The sequence below is a fragment of the Anoplophora glabripennis genome, unplaced genomic scaffold (assembly GCF_000390285.2).
Source record: "Anoplophora glabripennis isolate ALB-LARVAE unplaced genomic scaffold, Agla_2.0 scaffold131, whole genome shotgun sequence".
NCBI classification, from domain to species: domain Eukaryota; kingdom Metazoa; phylum Arthropoda; class Insecta; order Coleoptera; family Cerambycidae; genus Anoplophora; species Anoplophora glabripennis.
This window is the reverse complement of record NW_019416249.1, coordinates 389,737-410,817: the sequence shown is the minus strand read 5'-3', so window position 1 is coordinate 410,817 and position 21,081 is coordinate 389,737. Positions and strand designations below refer to the sequence as shown.

General features: G+C 34.4%; 1 protein-coding gene across 2 annotated transcripts in view; it reads left to right on the top strand.

Annotated features, from left to right (window-relative positions):
- Window positions 1-21,081, top strand: part of LOC108904589 (protein-tyrosine sulfotransferase) — a 464,159-nt gene that overhangs the window by 259,894 nt on the left and 183,184 nt on the right. The window contains exon 1 of one of the 2 annotated variants that reach the window (XM_018707208.1): window positions 14,797-14,950. The exons of the other annotated variant lie outside the window; for it this stretch is intronic. The gene's annotated coding sequence lies outside the window, so the exon portion shown is untranslated. Of the gene's footprint in view, window positions 1-14,796; window positions 14,951-21,081 lie in introns of those variants that run through there. 2 annotated transcript variants of the gene reach the window in all.

Genomic DNA, 21,081 nt, shown 5'->3' with positions numbered 1-21,081 from the left:
AAAAGTTCAGTTAGTATATAATTTTTGCTCAAATTTTTTGCTAAAATCAAATTCAATCTTGTACCTACTCCGCATTCCGGAATAGGCTGCCACTAATCAGTATCTCTTTTTATACAGTCATTAACTTTTTATGTTCTATCTTGTTTATTATTTATTTTTTTTTCAATTTTCTTTGCGATTTATTAATTTAATTTATTTTTTCATTTTACATTCTGTTTTAATTTTGTGAGTTTGGTTTTACGCTTTCTCAGTTTTCTATTGCAGTTTCCTTTATTCTGTATCTATTTTCATTCTATCTTCAATTGAATTTATATAATCCTACATCATCAGGCCAACTACACTGATGTGTGCGCTCACGACCTGTAGAAACAATATGGCGTATGTTTAGGTCGTTATTGCCGGACTTATCGCTGCACAATCTCCCGTGCATCTAAGATTTTAATTAAGGTTTCCAAGAGCAGTAAACTCACGCGGTTAGTCGTATTTGCTGAACGATAAACAGTTTTAGTTCCGACTGCCGCGGGCACGATACACGCCTCGCTTTTAATCCTGTAAGACGTAGAAACGCCCTGTCTAGGTGTAAGGGAAGCGGTCGAATTAGTGATGAGGAGTCGGTTGGGTTGAAATTAATCGCTCTTGCTTTGTTGGGGCAAACGGTTAGTGGTGTTATTAATTAAACGGGACAAAAGAGATGAATCGAGGGGTGTTTCCGTTACAGGTTTGAGTTTATTTGTTTGTTTACCTTCGACTCGCACGCGTTGCCATTATCGGTTATTAATTGTTGAGGATTTCATAGTAAATGAAAGTTGCTGGTTCAATATTTAATGATTTCTCATACACAAACACAAATAAAATAACATGTCATCTTGATGTGGTAAAATGAAATAGTATGTACCGCTTTATATAGTTTTTTTTTTCGAAATGGAAAATATATTATTTACGATATCTTAAAAGTCTTTCCAGATATCTTAATTATATTTTAAACTAAGACTTAGGACACTAATTTATGCTATGCTATTAAAATTCGACAGGTTAGAAAACGATTTTTAGAGGTCGACTATCACTGTTTCATTACTAACTTTTTATAATCTTGGAGGCAACAAAATTAACAAAAATTATTTAATTTTAACAAATCGAACCGTTTTCAAGAAATTCTGGATCACAAATTCTTTGGTTGTGTTTGTGCTGTGGGTAGTTATGTAACTCACAAATAAATAATAAATGCAGCAGAGCTGTCAAGAAAATATTTGAACATTAAGAAATATCTCGTATAAGTTCTTTTAAGGAGTACGACAGCGATAGTAGCTGTTTTATGAAAATTGTCGGAAATGTGTGATATTTCAGTATATTATGCGATCTATCATGAAAAAATTATTATTTCGCCACTAATGTCCTGAATTTTTCAAAAGCTCGGTTTTTCAAAATTACACGAAACTTTTTTACTTTAATTCTGTTTAGTCAATCTGAAGGTTTTAGGATGGACTAAAAATTTAAAAGTTTGGTATTAAATAGTGATAGTCACCTCCCAAACTACCTCTTACTTAACATGTGAGATTTGAATAATGTTGTCCTAATGCCCTTAAAATGCTTTTGTTATTTACTTTATTTTTTTTATAACCACACTATTTATTATACTTTATCTGGAAATTCTGTATTGTTTAAAATCGACAATGACACTATTTATACAGGGTGTCCGGTAACTACGGGGAACAATTAAAGGGATATATAGAGCAGGTCAAAAGAGTGCTAGTACTTCATATAAACTTTTTACCTAGGTGCCATTGTTGAGGAGTTATTGTCACTCAAAGGAAGAAGTTGAAAAATGAATATTGCCCATAATTTCTAAAGGGTTACTTTGATTAAATTGAAATTTGGGGGATCAAAGCAACTCATTCAAATGTATCTTTGTACATTTAAAATTGAAACAAATATTTTTTATTATACAAGGACGGTCGAAATTATGTTCTAAAATTTACGCAACTTTGACAGAGCTGTCAAATTTGACATTTCGTCCTCGCAGGCTGATAGCCCTGTTACTTTTCTATAAAAAGGTATACTTCATGACTTATGAAAAAATGATCGGTTGTCAAGATAATTAAATTTTTGTATTTTGTGTATAGCAACAACCGGGGATACAACGCAACAGAAAAAAAGTTAATAATGAAACATATGGATTAAAAGATGTTACTTCAGTAAATACTCGATATGTCCTCCATCTAGTTCAATGCACTTCCTTATTCTTTTAAGATTATTTTGTTGCATGAAAACCCTCATTTAGTCATTCAAGGCAAACACCAGCAAAGATAGACCAGGAATAATCGATAACCAATTAATAGGCCCCTTTTTCTTACCGGATAGATGATACCCGATATTTGAATTTTTTACAACACGATCTAAATCTACTACTAGAAAATGTGCCATTGCAAACAAGACAGGAGATGTATTTCATGCATGATGAGGCACCGCCCCACTTCAGTCGTGAGGTTAGAAGTTACCTCAACTCAATATTTGGTGATAGGTGGATTGGGCGAGGCGGACCACACTTATGGGCACCTAGGTCGCCAGATCTTAACCCCCTTGACTTCTTCCTGTGGGGTTACCTAAAATAATTGGTGTATTCAATTCCGGTTTATATAAGAGAAGAGTTGATGGCAAGAATAGAACATCATTGTAATGAAATTAAACAGAATCCACAAATGCTATTTAGAGTGCAACAAAATAATCTTAAATTCTTAATTCTTGAATTATCACAATATTCCAAAATCTAAAGTATTTTCCATTCTACAAAAGTAACGAAGGTAATATCTGCTAAATTGTTTAAAATAACTTGATTGTGGCATTTCTTCACTTTATTTTATTTGCTTCGGTATACTTAAAAAATAATAAATACATCCCAGACTGATCCTTGTTTCGCAGAATTTTGTTTAATTCATTTTTTGTTTGGATATCTTGACAAAGAATCCACAAAAAACGTAATAATAGAGCTTTTTTCAGTTTTTTTAATTAGTACTGAATTCAATACACATCAGTAACCATTAGAGCAGTATTACATGATTAATTTAAATTAAAGCTTCAGTAAATTTCCCGCTAGAGAGAACCAGTGAAATAAAGTGTTGATTTTTCGTCGGTACTCAGTTGTAAAAGTTACATTAACAAAGGGAATTATATTGATATTCTATGGTATCACTAGCCTTATAAAATAGCGTAACACAATTGGTTTGATGAATTGCTTTGTTCTTGCTTATTGATTGTACACGGCAATTATGGTAGTGTAATATTACTTGCCTACGATTTTTAAATTTTATACAGTAATAATTATTTTAATAATAATAATTTTCAAATTGCGTTTAATTTTTTCTTAAAACCGACACTTCTTCAGCCGACTTCAAATGATGCGGTCACTTGCCAAATATTTGTGAAACATAAACAAATGTCATATCATGTGGATGGTACATATCGGTACATTTGAAATCCTGTATCTTCAAATATTTATATTTTGTATAACTTCACGGTGTGCGGTAATTAGCGCAATGTACAATTTACCACGTTTAAAGTAAATAAGACACATTTTATGTCAAAAGAACTTTTTATGTTGTTAGAGATAAGTTTATTTTTATTTATTTTTTTTTTCATATGGGCGCTGTCTTGATCTTTTGTTTCTACCTCCGCAGGAATTTGAATTCGGGAAATCGGTGGGAACCCCAAACGTGCTGTCTCCTCCCCGCTTCAGGTTCTCGTAAACACAAAGGGACACAATTCGATGCCCTCCACGGGCTTATATAGCGTTCGCACGGGCATTATAGACGATACCCCAGCACAACAATGGGGATGATGCACTGCGACGGAACGTATCGCCTTCTTTTGTTCGCGCGTCGCGTTCAAAGCCGGGCAACGCGGCCCTGATAAACCACCGTGCCCGTGGCTGTTCGTGAATGGATGGCCGCCCCTCCGCCCGTCCCCCGTCCCCATTTGTGTTTCGTCGCAATTCAGGTCGAGATACGCGCTAATCCTTTGGTGGCAATCTGGCGAGATCGAAAAATTGCGAGTGCTATCTTAATGACTCTTCGTGAGGTGTGAGATATCGGATATCGGGGTGCTTTTTATGGCGAAACTCATTCTAAGTTAATGGTTAAATTAAATCAGTCTTACTTTAGTTGGAAATTTTATGACACTAAGCAAAAAAATAGAAAAATCACTGTCTGATATACTAATGGAGTCGCACAACCGTCGGCCATTTCTGCACCGATTTTTTAGGTAGGGTTCCGTAAATCTAATGAGTTTTCTGCTAGAGGTCGCTACCATCTCTTTGACAATTGGAGGGAAATCATTAACAGATTGGACGATTTGTCACATATTAGACAATTTTTCGTTTGCAAAATATACTTCTAAAGATTGTTAATACATCTAAAATACCAGTTAAAACTATTTGAAGATGTCGATTACACGAGGCTTAAAGTCTTTCCGATATCAATTAAATAACCAAGGGTATGACAGTATGTACCAGGTTCTGTCGTTGACGCAGCAACTCGGTATTGGAATATTCGAAAAACTTGTTCCCATATTTATTTAGCCATGCCCATATACAGGTCTCGTCGAACTAAACGTGCAGGTGGTAGAAATGTATACGCCCAGTTGAAGAATGAACGTGCGGAATATGCACTGTTGCTCTGGTCGACTGCGTCATAAATTTCAGTTGTTGACAAGTCGCCTGGCAGTGCAGTGCAGCAATACGGAATTTGGTGTGATTAAGGTAATTTTAATTTATTATAGGCACTTTCTATTAATCATTCATATTACAATTGCGAAAGGGAGAAATAAGAGGGATATTTGGTTTACTAATATTTTTACAACATGGCATTTTGGATACCTTTTGAAACGGAACAAAACGAAATTTACCATCAATATAATAAAATTGAGGACATAAATAATTAAAATGTGTTGTTGGTCAAATGAACATATAATAGAAATTTTCTACACATTATATACAAATTATTGTAATTTTTTTACCTTTAGCAGAAAACTTTTTTAGGGACGCTTATGAAATTCATTAAATTTGATTACTCGGTTTTTTATACATGTTCAACTGACTTCGAAAAGACTATACTTAATATTTCCTGAATCTGACGATATTGGCCAAAATAATAGATGCGTTTACCTTAATAGATTCTAGGAGTAGCCTTATTTATGTATGTCGATGTTAGTATCTGATTAGTGGATATATCTGGCTACGCTGAAGGAATTGCAAATAAAAATGCGAAAGCAGTAATGCTGACAGGCGTATGTTGACACTGGAATAGTCTGGATTTGAAATTTTCGCTTAATGACATCGCAACGAATATTTCAAATTTTTTAGGACATAAAATGAAAAAGAAAAAAATACTGGTCTCGTATTTTGTAATCTATTTTTATTTTGTGACAGGAAATGCCACATTGTATATGTACATATGTGTACCATATGCCTGATTTTTACTCCTGTCACGACAAATATTCTTATCGTATCTAAAAAGTATTTCTTCGAGTGATTTTTTTCTTCTACTTTGAATACGGAGTACTTCAGCGGACGTTATGTAGACCGTTATTTTTATCAACATGTATTATTGAAAGGTCAATGGAAAGTCTTGGTTATTTTTAAGAATACATATATTTAATTACATTCTTTTGTTAGCTTGTTGATAAAAATTGATAAGAAAATTAAATCTTTTGCTCAGTTTGGCTTGGACAAATTTAAAAATTTAAGTTATAAATTTCTTCATAGTTCATGTCTAACATAATCTACGTATTTATTTATCGTTCAAAGTTTTTAATTTTTTTTGCAGTATCTCACTACCAATATAATTCTAAATAAGTTGCGACGTGCTATTTTTTTAATATATTTATATTGATATGAAATATTAAAATACTGGTACATTATTACATATATTCATTATTGTTCCAATCAAATTTAGGTCGGTCCGTGTTACAGTTTGAATTAAAAATATGACAAATTCTGGCTAAAATTTGCATTGGAATTTTTCATTAAAATAATTGTTCTAGCTGAAAATTAATTTGCGCAATCAATTATGGTAACGAAGTATTGAATTATTGGAAATTCTGAGGAACAAAAAGCGGTTAAACGTGGGTTATTTGAAATACTAATTCTGTATATTTATTCTGTACGTCAGAAAAATGTGAGGTCAATTAAAAAAAAGAAAATTCGAATGTTTTGATTTAAAAAAATCAGATAATTGTAAAGGAACTTGTGTATTATTTTGTGAATACCTACAGTATCTATACATGTACCGAGTAGTAGGATTAAATTAGGAGCAGTGGTAGGATTAAAAATGTTTTATTTGTACATTCGTCTCATTCAAAAATGTATCATCTGTTGTTTATTCCAAAATTTTCGGCTATGGTTGTAGCTCAATGAATTTAAAGAGGAAATATGCATTTTATTTTTTTCAACATTTTTGTTTGCGGTTGGAAAACTTCCTATAAGTAAATTATATAGTCAAATAACCTTTTCATAAATGCCTATAATGTATAGCTTAGACTGGCTACATTTTTTAATTTACAAATGTTACATTTTCAGCATGTACAAATGTATTTTTTTATATTTGAGGCGTATTCATATTTTGATCATTTTAAAAATTTTCATGGGGGGAAAATTTTATATTATCACTGGCGCATTCACCAAATTTACAGTACAATAATTTTGCGTGTTGTTATGCCGCATGCCGTAACCTGTGTTCGTGGTCGTTGTCAGTTACAAACTCACATTGCACTTCCATGATTTGCCCTTGTTGTTCTCAGGCAAGGCTCTGTGAAAACGGACTCGAAATCCATAGGCTCACCATGATATTCATTTTGGTTCTAAGACTATACAGTCGTATATTTAACATCATTATCAATTTCAATTTTTTTCCTGCTACGTGTTTAATTTTTTTGTTTTTTTTTCACTTTCACCAATTTTTGACGCTCAATAAACTTCCGACAGACACTTTTGTTAAATAACTGAATATTTCCGCGGCATCACCCATCAAAATTTTCACGTTTTGAGCTCGTATACCTGATAAATATTGTTTATCCAAATACCGTTCTTGATGTTAAATTTGTTCGTTTACGTATACCCCAATTCTTCAGAATTCCAGTTAAAAAACCCAATGAGTTAACTAAAATGTGATAATAATAACACGTGTTTCTTATTTGCACGCATATGACATGAAGGAAAACGCCTAAGTCGGAAACTCGAGAAATGAAACAATGCCGCATTGGTCGTTTGTCTTTTTGTACTCGATAAGCAAGATATACTGAAAGAAATGGGCTTATTAAACTGTTTATCTAGAATAATGTGTATAGCGCATATTAAAACTTTTATAACCAATATACAACTTTTATTAAAAAAAGCAATCATCTCCATACTCATTATTCAATCAGTTTAACTGGAAGGTGCTTAATACACCTTATGCATCTATGAAATAAAGGTTATAATGAATTACTTATACATTATTAGGTGTTATAGACTTTATATTCCAGTTGTATAGTAGGGAAGATTTGTTGTATAAAGATCAGTATCCGAATTTGTATATAACAATTGTATTAACAGAATTATTCGTTCTTATACTGAATATGTTTCCGTTTTTAACGTGTAAAACGCATCTTATAATGGTTAAGTGGTAATCGATTATGATCGTTGTTAAGTTATATTCATAGTCTTGTAATAATAATCATATGTCAGACCCGAGAGCGAAGTGCGCCGACTCAATAAGAAACCTGGCTATTCCAGCCGCTGATTTAGGGTTCGCCGCACGAGCTCATCCCTTCTAAGATTTCAGTAGCATGCTATGCATGAAGCAGAACGGTACTCAACTATCTTATACAGTCCACTTTTATTGTCCATACATGTTCAATCATTGTCAAAATAAACACACAAAACCACAACGTCTTTATTATCTTTACTCAAGAAGAGAAAATACAACAATCGTAAAATTTCCGACAGTCCGCTGTGCATCGACTTACACACGTCTAGTTTGATGAAAATGGACAGTATATGCACATGTTTTGTGGGATACATGATCATATCGCGTTGTGTGAAATGGAAAATTATTATGTAAGTATCTAACTGTTTTATGGCTTGTAATTGTTTTGTTTTTTCAAATGTAAATCTTAAAAATTATTATTTTGTAGGTCCTATTAGAAATCGCTGATGTTAAGTTTTACATAAGAAGGTGACAAAGAAGAGCATGGGTATAAAGTCAATCAACCAGAGGAAATAAAATTATATGGAAAGAAGCTCAACCTTTCTGGGGATGCTTCATTCTTAAGGTGGAAGAGTTATAGTGCAAATTCTCATGTAATACAAGAAAATACGGGTGCATCGTTGCTAAGAAAATAAACTGGACAGTTTTGGGAGCGATTTGTCATCATTTTTAATGCTTAAAAGTATGTTTTATGTATGTTTACATTAGAACCTTAGCTTGTAATTACAGTTATCCAATAAAATTTCTGAAAACTTAATGACATATGTTTTTAACTCATACAGAGTATACAACAGTTTAATACATTTATTATTATAAAACTTATAACCAGTACTAGATGTTCTAATAACGATATGGAACACTTTAATAACAGTTATTGCTATTATTTGTATACTAGTTATACAATAATTTAATAAAGAATAAGGTTTATATTCACTATACAACTGTGCTAGCAATACGCGTTTTATATCCAATATTCACCTGTTTAACTGTCATATATAGTATACAATGGTCTTATAATGGTATATAGAATTCTAATAAAGAATAAAACGCATTTCTTTCAGTGTAGAAATCAGTGCGTACGCGTTAGCTGAACATATTGCTATACCATACAAAATGAACGGTAAATTATAATTTTTATATAGAATACACAAACTACTTACTGCCTACAATTTTTTAACTCTAGTGGAGGCATTATCAATTTGTGATTTAATAACTCTGGATGTATACAGGGTGATTCAGTCATAATGTCATTAATTTTTAAGGAAGATAGGGAAAAAAGTTGTACGCGGGAGCGCAAATGGCTCCATCTGTCGTGCTGACTCCCAATTGTGTCATTAAAATGGCTATAGTAGGAAGCGACCTGCTATATTGCAGGTACTTGTTGCACGACTGCCACCCACAGACACAGGGCGAAGACAATGTTTTAATTGCCAGTGTTGCGAGAAACAACTACTCCGAGGGCTATATGCCCCTACCAGCATTGAATTATACTCGCAACACCTAGTGCAACAGCTAGGGTCGTTCGTCAGTCAAAAAATTTAAAACGCTGAAAAAATATATTTTCATATTTAATCCTTTTTCGGACCGCTCCTGACCGCTGACCCACAAAGGTTTATCGAGAGTGCATCTGGACCTACTGTATTATTCGGTCACTAACCTAGCTTTTATTGCATTTTTAATCCGTAGCGAACGATAAGGAAAAAACAGATCTTTTTCCCTAGACACATGAATGAATAAGATATTTGTTTACATTTTAAATATTAACAAATATTATTTTTATTTGTTAATAAAACAAATGCATAAGGATAATAATTGCTTTCGAATATTAGGTTATTACAATTTATTATTCTTAATATTGTTAACGTTTTCGCTATGTTTTATAATTGAATATGAGTTTTTAGTATCATGTTTAATTAATTATTCAGTTTGTAGCACGTATGGCTATTGCTTTTCAAAGAGTAGTATGGTATGTACCTATTGCCAGTGGCACGTCCATAGCATTTTGTTAATAAAGTTGGGATCCGCTGCACTTTGATTTTGAAACCAATTGCAAAACTCAACACGGTAGGGGAAATCAGCTGTTTCGCTTCAACGTTCAAACGCTCTGTAGTCCGGCGTCGCGTTCCCTGTCATTAAATGAATTAACGGGAGTTAAGGGGTAATTTGCTTATTTTTTAAAAGGTCTAGTAATTTTTTTTTTCGATTTTCTGCCTTTATTAGGCCTTCCGAATACGTGGTTAAAATTAGTGACATTAACAATAAGACTAAATCATATATTCAGAACGTATTCGTTCTATTTCGTTATACTCGCCCTATACATATAAAATATGAACGGGACTAAACAAAAATATTTATTTCTTTGTACGACAGGACAAATTGGGGCCGTGGCCACTGACTGCCTAATTAAATGACCGTTCTTTTCCCAAATGCTCTTTGTTACCGTCCGCCACCATCAATCAGCCGGGCGCTTCTCCCCCGGCCCGGCTAAAATTTGGTTTTTTGCTTTGCGGCGGCCGGTATCGCGCCGGAAAAAGTTTTATATATATTTCCCCATTAGCGGGGACGGGATGAGTTATCGCCGCGTCCGAAATTGGCTGCTCACGTCGCAATTTGTAGGATTAGTTAACTAATGTCGCCCGGGAGATAAGACGCAGCCGCTGAAGTAAAAAAATTAACGTGCGGGGAGAAAGAATAACAATTCCTTCGGCCCGAGATTGAGAGAGAAAGATTTGTCTGCTTGACGTCTCTATAGAAATGTAATATATTTTTTTGTGGGGTGGAATATTTAATTCAATTTTAATTGGACAAGGAAGGATGGGGGAATCTATCTCGCGATGCGCATTTGTTAACAAAATCCCAAAATCATTCATTGTACCTAGTGATTCAGTTATAACGTCATTCATTTTAACTATAGGGCCTAATAAAGACAGATCGAAATAAAAAAAATTACTCGCCCTTTTAAAAAACAAGCAAATTACCCCTTAACTCCCGTTAATTCGCCACCCTACTTCGCAACATTGAACACGCCGGCGGACTTAGAGCGTTCGAAGGTCGAACCAAAACAGCTTATTTTTTACCCAATTGTATAGAATTTTGCAATTTTTTCAAAACCAAAGTGCAGCGGATCCTAAAACTTTATCGACAAAGCTATGCACGAATGAATTAGTGTTTTTTAGCCGTATTGTCATTTTAAACAGGTTCCACTTTAAGGTATACATACGTACTACAAACTGAATAATTAATTGAACATTATGTAATACTAAAAACTCACATTCAATTATAAAACTTAGTGAATATGTTAACAATCTTAAAAATAATAAATTGTATAGCCTAACATTCGAAAACAATTATTGTCGTTATACATTTGTTTTTATTAACAAATAAATACCAGCTTAATAATATTTAAAATGTAAAAAAATATCATACTCATTCATGCGTCTAGCTAAAAAGCTGTCTTTATTCGATGTAGCTCCCTACAGATTAAAAAGGCATTAAAAGATAGGTTAATGACCGCATATTGCAGTAGATCAAGATTCATTCTGGATACTTTGTGGGCCAGCGGTCAGGTGCGGTTCGAAGAGGGGTGTAAATAATGATTTCAAATTTTTTTTTTAATTGTGTATTCGTATTCTACTCATTTTTCTCTATCTTCCCTTAAAATGATGACATTATAAATTAATCACCCTGTATAAGGTAAAGTACGTGGAGATGATCAAAGGCGTGTAGGGCTGAATTGCAATAACGTTTTGATTTTTTAACAAAGGGCATTTTTGTTCTAATGATTTAAAGCGTTTGTTTAATCTAACGCACAAGTTAATACAAAATATTGGCAAATAAGTTCCAAATTTTTAACTAATGATATTATAGTAAATTCTGCGCACTACAGCCTCATCCAGTATTGAATTACACCCACGATATCTAGCAAATAGCGAAGATTACTTACCAACAGAATCACCAGACATAGACCAGGCCCGAAATTATTAATTCTTATTAGTAGCAATAACATTAAGATTTAGCATATTTTACAGGTTATATCTCACCTAAGCTTACATTGTTAAATATTGTTTAATGGCCTTGCAAATTTATTTGTATTTTTATTTATTTATTTCTAAATACAGCTTAAGTCAGTTACAGATGATGTGGTCACTTGCCAAATATTTACCAAATGTAAATAAAAGCAGTATAATAATTACGGTCGAGACTGTCAACATATTTGTAGATTTGCAAATAAATGCCGTATCGTGTGAATGATGCATATCGATACATTTATACATTTAAAAGTATGTCTTCGTTTATCAAATATTCGCCAATGTCAACATACTAACAAAATGTACGTGACACTTACTACTTTGTCTCTTTGGTTCATTTCCGCAAACTACATTCGTAAAGGAATAATGGGGAAGTGTACACAATAGGTTGAAATGGGGACAACTGGTTAGTATACGCAACGTTTTGAAATATTTGAGGACAAATACTTGTCATGTGCTTATATTTCAAATATGTATAGATAAAGTGGATACATACATCTTGGTGCTATAGATTTGTAGCAGCATTTGATTTAGAAGAATATTTAATTAAATTAAATGCACAATGGACGATGATTTGTGGGGTAAATAATACTATTCAAGTGACTATATTGAATGTATCAATATTTGTGACAATTGCTGCATACTAGCACAAAAAACGAGTTTTTATGTAAATTATGAAATTATGATTTTATGACATCAACACGTTGATATTATTTGCATTGTTTTTATTTGCCAAATTTACTGCTAGTTTTGGATTTGTAGTTGTTACAATTTGAAAGCAGAACAAATAATTATTTCATGAATATCAATATTATACATTCTAACGTCAATAGGTTGGTTTATTCAGTACTTTAAAAAGCACAAAACTGCAAATATTTATTTAGAGCTTCGAATAAATGAAATACAAACAAGTACCTACAACGTATATCGTTGTTTCACAATTTCATAAAACATTGCTACAGAAAAACTTTTATTCAGTGACGGATCCGCATTGAAAATCAAAACAAATCGCTACGTACAAACAAACACTCTGCTGACAAAAGTGTTAATAAAATAAAAATTCCCGTTGTAGGATGAGGAAAAGTTCGTCGAACCCAATCCTCTTATCTAAAGCTACTCGAGCACGCTCCCGGACCGAATAATTTGTCTCTATATACACACACCCGTGCTCGTCCCGGTACGTTTCGTCACTCGCGGGCGAGTTTTTTATTTTTTATTCTCGCCATGCCGTGGATAATAAAATCTAAGAGCAGACCTCGCGGCGAGAAAATAATAAAAACACTCGAAAGGCCATTGTTGTGGGAGCGCAGCGCATTCAAATGTCTCCCCTCTCAAGCGACATCTGTATCGTCCGTTCGGAGGTTTGTTCTCCATTTTTTTTTCAGGTTTTTCAGTGGTATTAAAAGTGCCCCACGGGATTTTTAAAAAATTTTTTGGCATTTTTGTTTCTTTTACATATACCTTTATCCTTGTTTTTAACTGATTTTGAAGAAGGTATTGTTTTGTGAATTCGGATATACAGAGTGATTTACAACTTATCCAAAAAAAATTGGAGTCAATATCGTAAAAAGAAAATTTGGAAAATCCTTACAGTTTTCTAGAAAAAAATTATTGAAGTCATAGTATTTATAACCCTTACATCGCTGGGCTTACTCTATTCTGCTAGCGTCATTCGCATTGAGCATTGTACGCAATGCGTTCGCTTTCTCTCTCTCTCTCTCTCCACGTGGCCCCAGGCGATTCCGAATATTGAAATCCGATTTTAGTGTAGTTTTTGCGATAGTGTTTACATTAGTTTTTCAAGTGCCAAAAATGCCTTACGTACCTATATAGCAACTCGGAGTTGATGGATATCGTTTTAATTTTTGGTGAAGCACACACAATATTTGTGTTAGTTCGTAGAAAGTGGGTAAGACGGACCCAAATGTGTTTACACGTCGGTGGACAAAATCTTGAATAGTTGTTGTAATATCAAGTATGTCAAATTATTATATTAATTAAAACCACAAATTAATTTTATTTATTCCTTTCATTGGGAAAGAAATTCTTAAAATTTTTTGTCTGTTCATTTTTTATTACACTTTGCCGCTGTGCCGGTTGCTGACTATATGCTTTGCCTTGGGCAAGGTCAAGTTTTACTGTGGCCCAATTTCTAGTGACGTACAGAAGTGTGTTTTTAAATCATTTTGGAACTGCCCTTTTCTATTTTTTTGTACAAAATTGTATTTGTAAGAGTCCTCTGTACTTTCAAAATTTTTTGTTGAGATGGGGTCAGGCTTTAAAATCCACTATATTGTAAGCTCTGGCTCTAAAATCGCTTATAATTGTTTATATTAGCGTTTGTTTCTTTTGTAGTTTCTCGAAACTGACGTAGTCACTATACTCCAAGCTCTAACTTGAGTGAGCGTATATTTAATTTAAAATTTGTGCAATTAAAACTTTAAAAAACGCCCTGTATGTTCAGCGTACAATGCAATATGGTACCCAATGAATGTCGCAAAGGAAATGGTGATAGTTTTTGGTAACAACAGCGTTGCAGCAAAAATCCACAACGAAATTCTATGCAACAAGTTACCACAATTGTTTGTACAAATTTAAAAAATTCGTAATAATAAAAAAAGTTGTAGTAAATTTTTTTCTAAAATGTTTCGAAACCCGTACAGCGAGCTTAATGCGATAATAGTATGGTGTAGAATAATTTCCTCATTTTTTTGGAACTTTGAACAATTCGTAATATGATTATTTTCAACAAAAATTTCTGTATGCACTCTCGTTCGAATTCGGTAAAAAGTGATAAACGATTGCGAAGAAATTGTGACCACAATTGAAGGAAGCAACGCGGCTGCATGTAAACCGCTATCATTGCAAGTCGCTCGCACAGGAATTCGCTAATAGATTTCAAAACGGCTTTAAGCGGAAGGATCGATTTTTTTGTTCCAACTGAGGAAACTGCGGCAAGAACTTTGGCGTAATCATTTTGTAAAGATAGAACATATTTATTTATCTTTCAGAGTAACAGGATGAAAAGAGGTTAACACTTTAAAGTGGTTTTTAATATCAGTGTCTCTATAAGAAGAGATTAATAGTACGTGTATAGGTACTATGGGGTGTCTGCATAGTAAGTGCCGTGCAACAAAATAAACAAAACGTCTGTACATAGTGGACCATTTTGGGTAGGATTACAGAGTAAGTACAGATTAGACATGTAGAAGGTATTAAACCGAAGTCGAAAAAAAGAACTTTCAGACTTTGCGATTGACACTTTTGATCCATGCGTTCAGAACTATCACATAGCAATGTTTCAAAAAAATTACCGGAAAGCCATTTTCCATAAGGATTCTACGGAGTCCTTTAAATCTTAACTTTCTATGAATATACAGGGTGTGGCGTGGCGTGTATAATCTATAAAAATTAAATTACAACTTCCTAACGATGTTTGTAATGAGAAAGTCTTATACGAAAAAGTTATATTCTTGCGTTTTTTTTTCGTAAATTAAAGTTCAATTATGGATCAAAATATTTTCTCTGGAACGGTCCTGTCCGTGTGCTGTACGATGAGTTACGTGTTGTAGACCAGCCGCGTAAACAAATCGTTGTTGAAAGATGGAAATATACTTCTCAATTTTTGGGGAATTTTTCAATGCTAACGTACAAACTAAGAAAAATATATATTATAAAAAAACTCATATTTTCTTATTATAATAATTAATAGTAATTACTATCTTAAATGCATTGTTGTTACTGCAAGAGTTCGCAAATTAAACCACATCCGTAAGCATCTGTAGTTGCCAATTGCGTGCACTAAACAAACTATTAAAATATGGAACAAAATGAAATAAAACTTGCCGTTTCTAGAGAAAATGTTTAAATTGATCCCTAGTAGCGCAGAGGCATGGCACCGAAGCACCCAATTTTGGCGAATATTTTCCCAAATTCTAGGTATTCCCCTAATTGTGTCAGCAGCTTCCAGTATACGGTTTCGCAATTCTTCCATCGTAGCAATTGGAGTATTGTAAACCAATGACTTCAAGTGACTCCAAAGATAAAAGTCCATTGGACACGGAACAGGACCAAAGCGTTCAATCTATCGCTGAGGAAACATTTCATTCAAAAGTGTCATTACCTCTCGAGTACTTTGTGGAGGAGCCTTATCTTGAAGATAAAACATGAGTGCCCGAATTTGTAAAGCCACATCGTCCAAAAATTCAGGCAACCGGTTCTCCAAAAAGTCAGCATATGTTGGTCCATTTAGTCGTCCTTCAAAGAAATAGGGACNGTGCGTTTAATATGCGATAATATAGAACAAAATAACCAAAACGTATGTACAGAGTGGACCATTTTGGGTAGGATTACAGAGTAAGTACAGATTAAACAGTGATGTAGAAGGTATTAAACCTAAGTCGAAAACAAAGAACTTTCAGACTTTGCGATTGACATTTTTGATCCATTAAATTACAAAGTTCTATTTTTGCGTTTGTTTTTTCGTAAATTAAAGTTCAATTATGGATCAAAATATTTTCTCTGGAACGGTCCTGTTCGTGTGCTATATGACGAGTTACGTGCTGTAGACCAGCCGCGTAAACAAATCGTCGTTGAAAGATAGAAAGATACCTCTCAATTTTTGGGAAATTTTTCAATACAAAAGTACAAACTGAGAAAAATAGATATTAAAAAAAACGATATTTTCTTATTATAATAATTTATATTAATTACTACCATAAATGCATTGTTGTTACTGCAAGAGTTCGCAAACAAAACACAACCGTAAGCATCTATAGTTGTCAACTTCGTGCACTAAACAAATTCCATTAAAATATGAAACAAAATAAATTGAAGTAAACCAATGACTTCAAGTGACTCCAAAGATAAAAGTCCATTGGATTTAGATCGGGTGACTGAGGTGGCCACGGAACAGGACCAAAGCGTCCAATCCATCGCTGAGGAAACATTTGATTGAAAAGTGTCGTTACTTCTCGAGTATACTTTGTGGAGGAGCCCCACCTTGAAGATGAAACATGCGTACCCGAACTTGTAATGCCACATCGTCCAAAAATTCAGGCAACCGGTTCTCCAAAATGTCAGCATATGTTGGTCCATTTAGTCGTCCTTCAAATAAATAGGGACCCATAACTACATCGCCTATTATGCCAGCCCAAACATTTACCGATAAGAACCGATGTTGAAAATGAGTTTCCCTAATCGCGTGAGGACTTTCGTCGGCCCATATGTGCATATTATGGAAATTGACTTCATCACGAGTAAATGTCGTCGCATCTGTTACACAAACATAAACAGGAAAGTCTACTTGATTGGCACATTGCCGTAAAAACCATCTGCTAAAACGCGTTCGTTGATCACAATCCGGGGGTAAAATCTGTTGAACTGGCTGCAGATAATAGGGGCGCAACAGCTGGCGTCTTAAGATGCGATGTACGGTACGAGATAAGGTTCCTACTTGCTGTGCAAGTCGTCGAGTACTAATGGTGGAGTCTTCGTCAAGATTTTCCAACACTGCGTTTGCAACATTAAGGTTCACTTGCTGACCACGTCCTTCTCCTCGAGGAATAACACTTCCCGTATCTCGCAGCCGCTGAACGCACTGTAGGATTGTATTTGCACATAGGGGGGGTGACGCTGTGATCATCGTTCCCGGTACAACCTAGTCGCCGCTAGCGCATTTTCTCCGGCTGCACGACACTAATTCCATCGCCATATCGGCACGTTCGGAAATAGTAAATGCATTGTTTTCTCGGTTCATTGTAAAACTAGTTTGTGCACAAACTAAAAAATTAAGCAAAGTAGGAAATAATAATCTCGTTTTTAATGTAATCGGCACGCTATTTACTTCTTTATAAAAATTACACTGTCACTATCGTGGAATTACAAAATAAAAACTTTTTGTCTGAAATCTTTCACTTTTTAACACTGATGGGTCGATGGATGATGCTTAATATTTAATAATTAAGTGAATAATGAATTAAATACAAATCAGTTGACTGCACAAATTTTTTGACAATGTAACCTAACCATCTTTTCGTATTACTAGTATTAGATTATACCGACTTAAATTATAAGATGGCATCTCGTATCGCATAAAAACATTTCCAAAGTTTTTAATGAATAACACAAGGTCGGCCTTCATTTTCGTTGAATAAATGAACTGTAATTTACAAAAAAAACGCGAAGATAGAATTTTTTCGTATAAGACTTTTCTATTACAAATATCATCAGGAAGCTGTAGATTATACACGCCACACCCTGTATTGTAGCAAATGTAAAATTATCAGAAAAATATGTTCGCCGTCAAGGAATAAAGGGGAACTGAAAATATTTCATAAGTTATGGTGTCATTTGGCACAAGTCCCGATAATTATACGCCATATTATTTGTGTATGTTCTGCGACTTATCCGTTGCATTACATGAAAAATGGGGAAGCCCGAAGCAAGCTCGGCTCTGCACTTCTACGGCAAACTTCTGCTTACATTTATTCTTCGAAGGTGTAGTTTCGGTCTGAATCTTGTGAGAGTACGTAATATATATGCAAATTTTCATTGAAAAATGGAAAACCTTACCGGGTATCTCCTTCATAAATTTGAGTGCCGGCCTTCACAATATCCGCGCGCAACCGGAAGGGCGCCGCTGCGCTCAGAAACGCGAAAATAAACAAAAAAATCGACCCGCTGGGGGTAATCTTCCGCTAAATCCTCGGCGTATTTGCAAATAAAGAAGTTTTATGTATTTTTTCAGAGCAATGCGCGTAAAGACGCAACAACAATACTTACTGTTCAGTCAGATTATTGGCACGTTTCCTTATTCCCGGAAAAGCTCGGGAAAATACTTGAAAGGTTTAACCGCTGAGATTCTTATGTGAATTCTGTTGAGTTTGAAGTAAATGTACTAAAAAAACAAAGAAATAAATATAAACATGAGGAGACAGCAAAGAAGCGAAGTAGCGGTTTGGAAGGTTTTACATGTATTTATGTATGCGTAGGAAAAAAAATTGTATGTATTATTATTTCCACGAGCTAACTGATATTACTAATCTCTATCCAACGGATTACGTTTGGCGACTAGAGGACATCAAAAGTTGAAAATCAATTTATTTATTTAATTCTAAAACTCTTTGTCGATCTCAAATAAAATTTGGTAGGTATGTTGGTACTTGTGTATAGATGTGGTCTTTTATCAAATCAACGAAGTAGTTATACAGGGTGTTAAAAAAAGAGTGTAAAATACTTAAGGAGGTAATTGTATGAACCAAAATAAGCAGAAAAGTCACGATAAACATGGGTCCGCAAAGTAACGGTTGCGGAGATATGAAATGTTTTATGTTTTTAGCCCCTTTTTTTATTTTGCAAACACGTTGTGTATTTTCTTATAATAGTTGGTTGATGTTTAGTGAAATAAACAGTACGTATTTGACAGTTGTTCTCAGTGCACAAGTTTTCTTTCGCTATGGCTGGTTACTCTAACGCAGAATTAACAGACATGCATTTCATGTATGGTCGTGCTAATGGGAACGCCACCGAAGCGCGACGTCTTTATGTTGACGCTTATCCAAATCGCCAGATTCCTTCACAACGCATGTTTGGAAGAATTCACCAAAGATTGCGTGATACCGGTTCCTTGAGCAAACAGTGCCATTTATCCGGAAGACCAAGGTCGGTATCCACTCCTAGAGCAGAAGAAGAAATTCTAGCACTGGTAGAGCAGAATCCAGGTACGAGTGTGCGGAGAATATCAGCCGAGGTAGGAATTAGTGGTCCTCTTGTTTGGAGAATCCTTCACGAGCAACTGCTTTATCCATACCATGTGCAACGAGTACAGGCCTTAAATCCAATAAATGATCATCAAGCACGTTTGGTTTTTTGCCGCTGGTTTCTACGTCATGATGCTGAAGACCCTCGTTTTCTTGCAAACATTCTTTTTACTGATGAGGCCGGGTTCACAAGAAATGGAGTGTTTAATTTTCACAATACGCATATTTGGGCCGACGAAAATCCTCATGCTCTAATAGAATCTGGACATCAGGCACGTTTTTCATTAAACATTTGGATGGGTATTGTAGGTGACAGGTTTCTAGGTCCTGTTGTTTTACCAAACCGATTAACAGGCGCTGCTTACCTCAACTTTCTGCAGAACACACTGTATGAGTTTTTGGAAGACATTCCTTTGAATCAGAGGCAACAAATGTGGTTCCAGCATGATGGTGCTCCAGCTCATTTTTCCATGGCCGTTAGAGAGCATTTACACCAAACTTTTCCACATAGATGGGTAGGAAGGGCCGGACCTGTTTTATGGCCTCCAAGATCGCCTGATCTGAACCCTCTAGATTTCTTTGTTTGGGGATATTTGAAGACATTAGTGTATGGTACTCCTGTAAATAGCCTGGAAGAGCTGCAGCTACGGATTAATCAAAAGTGTCAAGAAATCCAAACCAAGGAGGGTGTTTTCGAAAGAGTTCGAATATCGTTGAGACGAAGATGTCGTGCCTGCTTGGAAATGGACGGAGGGCACTTTGAACATCTTCTGTAACTTTGTTTTTTGTTTGTTAAAAGCTTCCTTTGTCGGTTTATTCCTAATAAAATAAAATGTTTGAAAAACGAATAGTGGTCCATATCTCCGTAACCGTTACTTTGCGGACCCATGTTTATTAAGACTTTTCTGCTTATTTTGGTTCATACTCTTACCTCCTGAAATATTATACACTCTTTTTTTAACACCCTGTATATTTACAGAATTGGAAAAAGTACCTCCACACCTAGCCAATTCTTTTGCACTGAACTAACAATGTTAGTTTAAACTTACTGTTGTTTTATCTTATACATTTTTTGTATTTCTAATCGCATCTAATTGAAATTCATAAACAATTGATTTATTTGATAATTAACAACAGAAAAATGCTTTGTGGAATTAGGAAAGTAATATAAAGTAAAATAAACTCAGCAAAAAAAATTAAGGGAGCAGAAAAATTTACAAATTTTTTTATGGATTTTTGAAAAGTTGTAACTTCGTAAATAATGGTCGTATCGAGAAAATAAAAAAACATGTTGAAGATTGAAGATTCTAGTTTTGAAATCTTGAGATGGGAAATTTTTTGAGCATTGCTCGCGGTGTAATCAAAAGAAACAATGCAAGGCAAAAATTTTACAATTTTTTTTTTTCAAAACTATCCATGGGCTGAGAAAAAAATTTTCTGGCTCAATCATTGCCAAGGTCATTTAGCCTCATTCCTCAGATTTAATTTATTTTTTTTATTCTCTGTATGATTATTTCTCATTGAGATATCGGCTATTGAATGAAGACATTTTTTTTA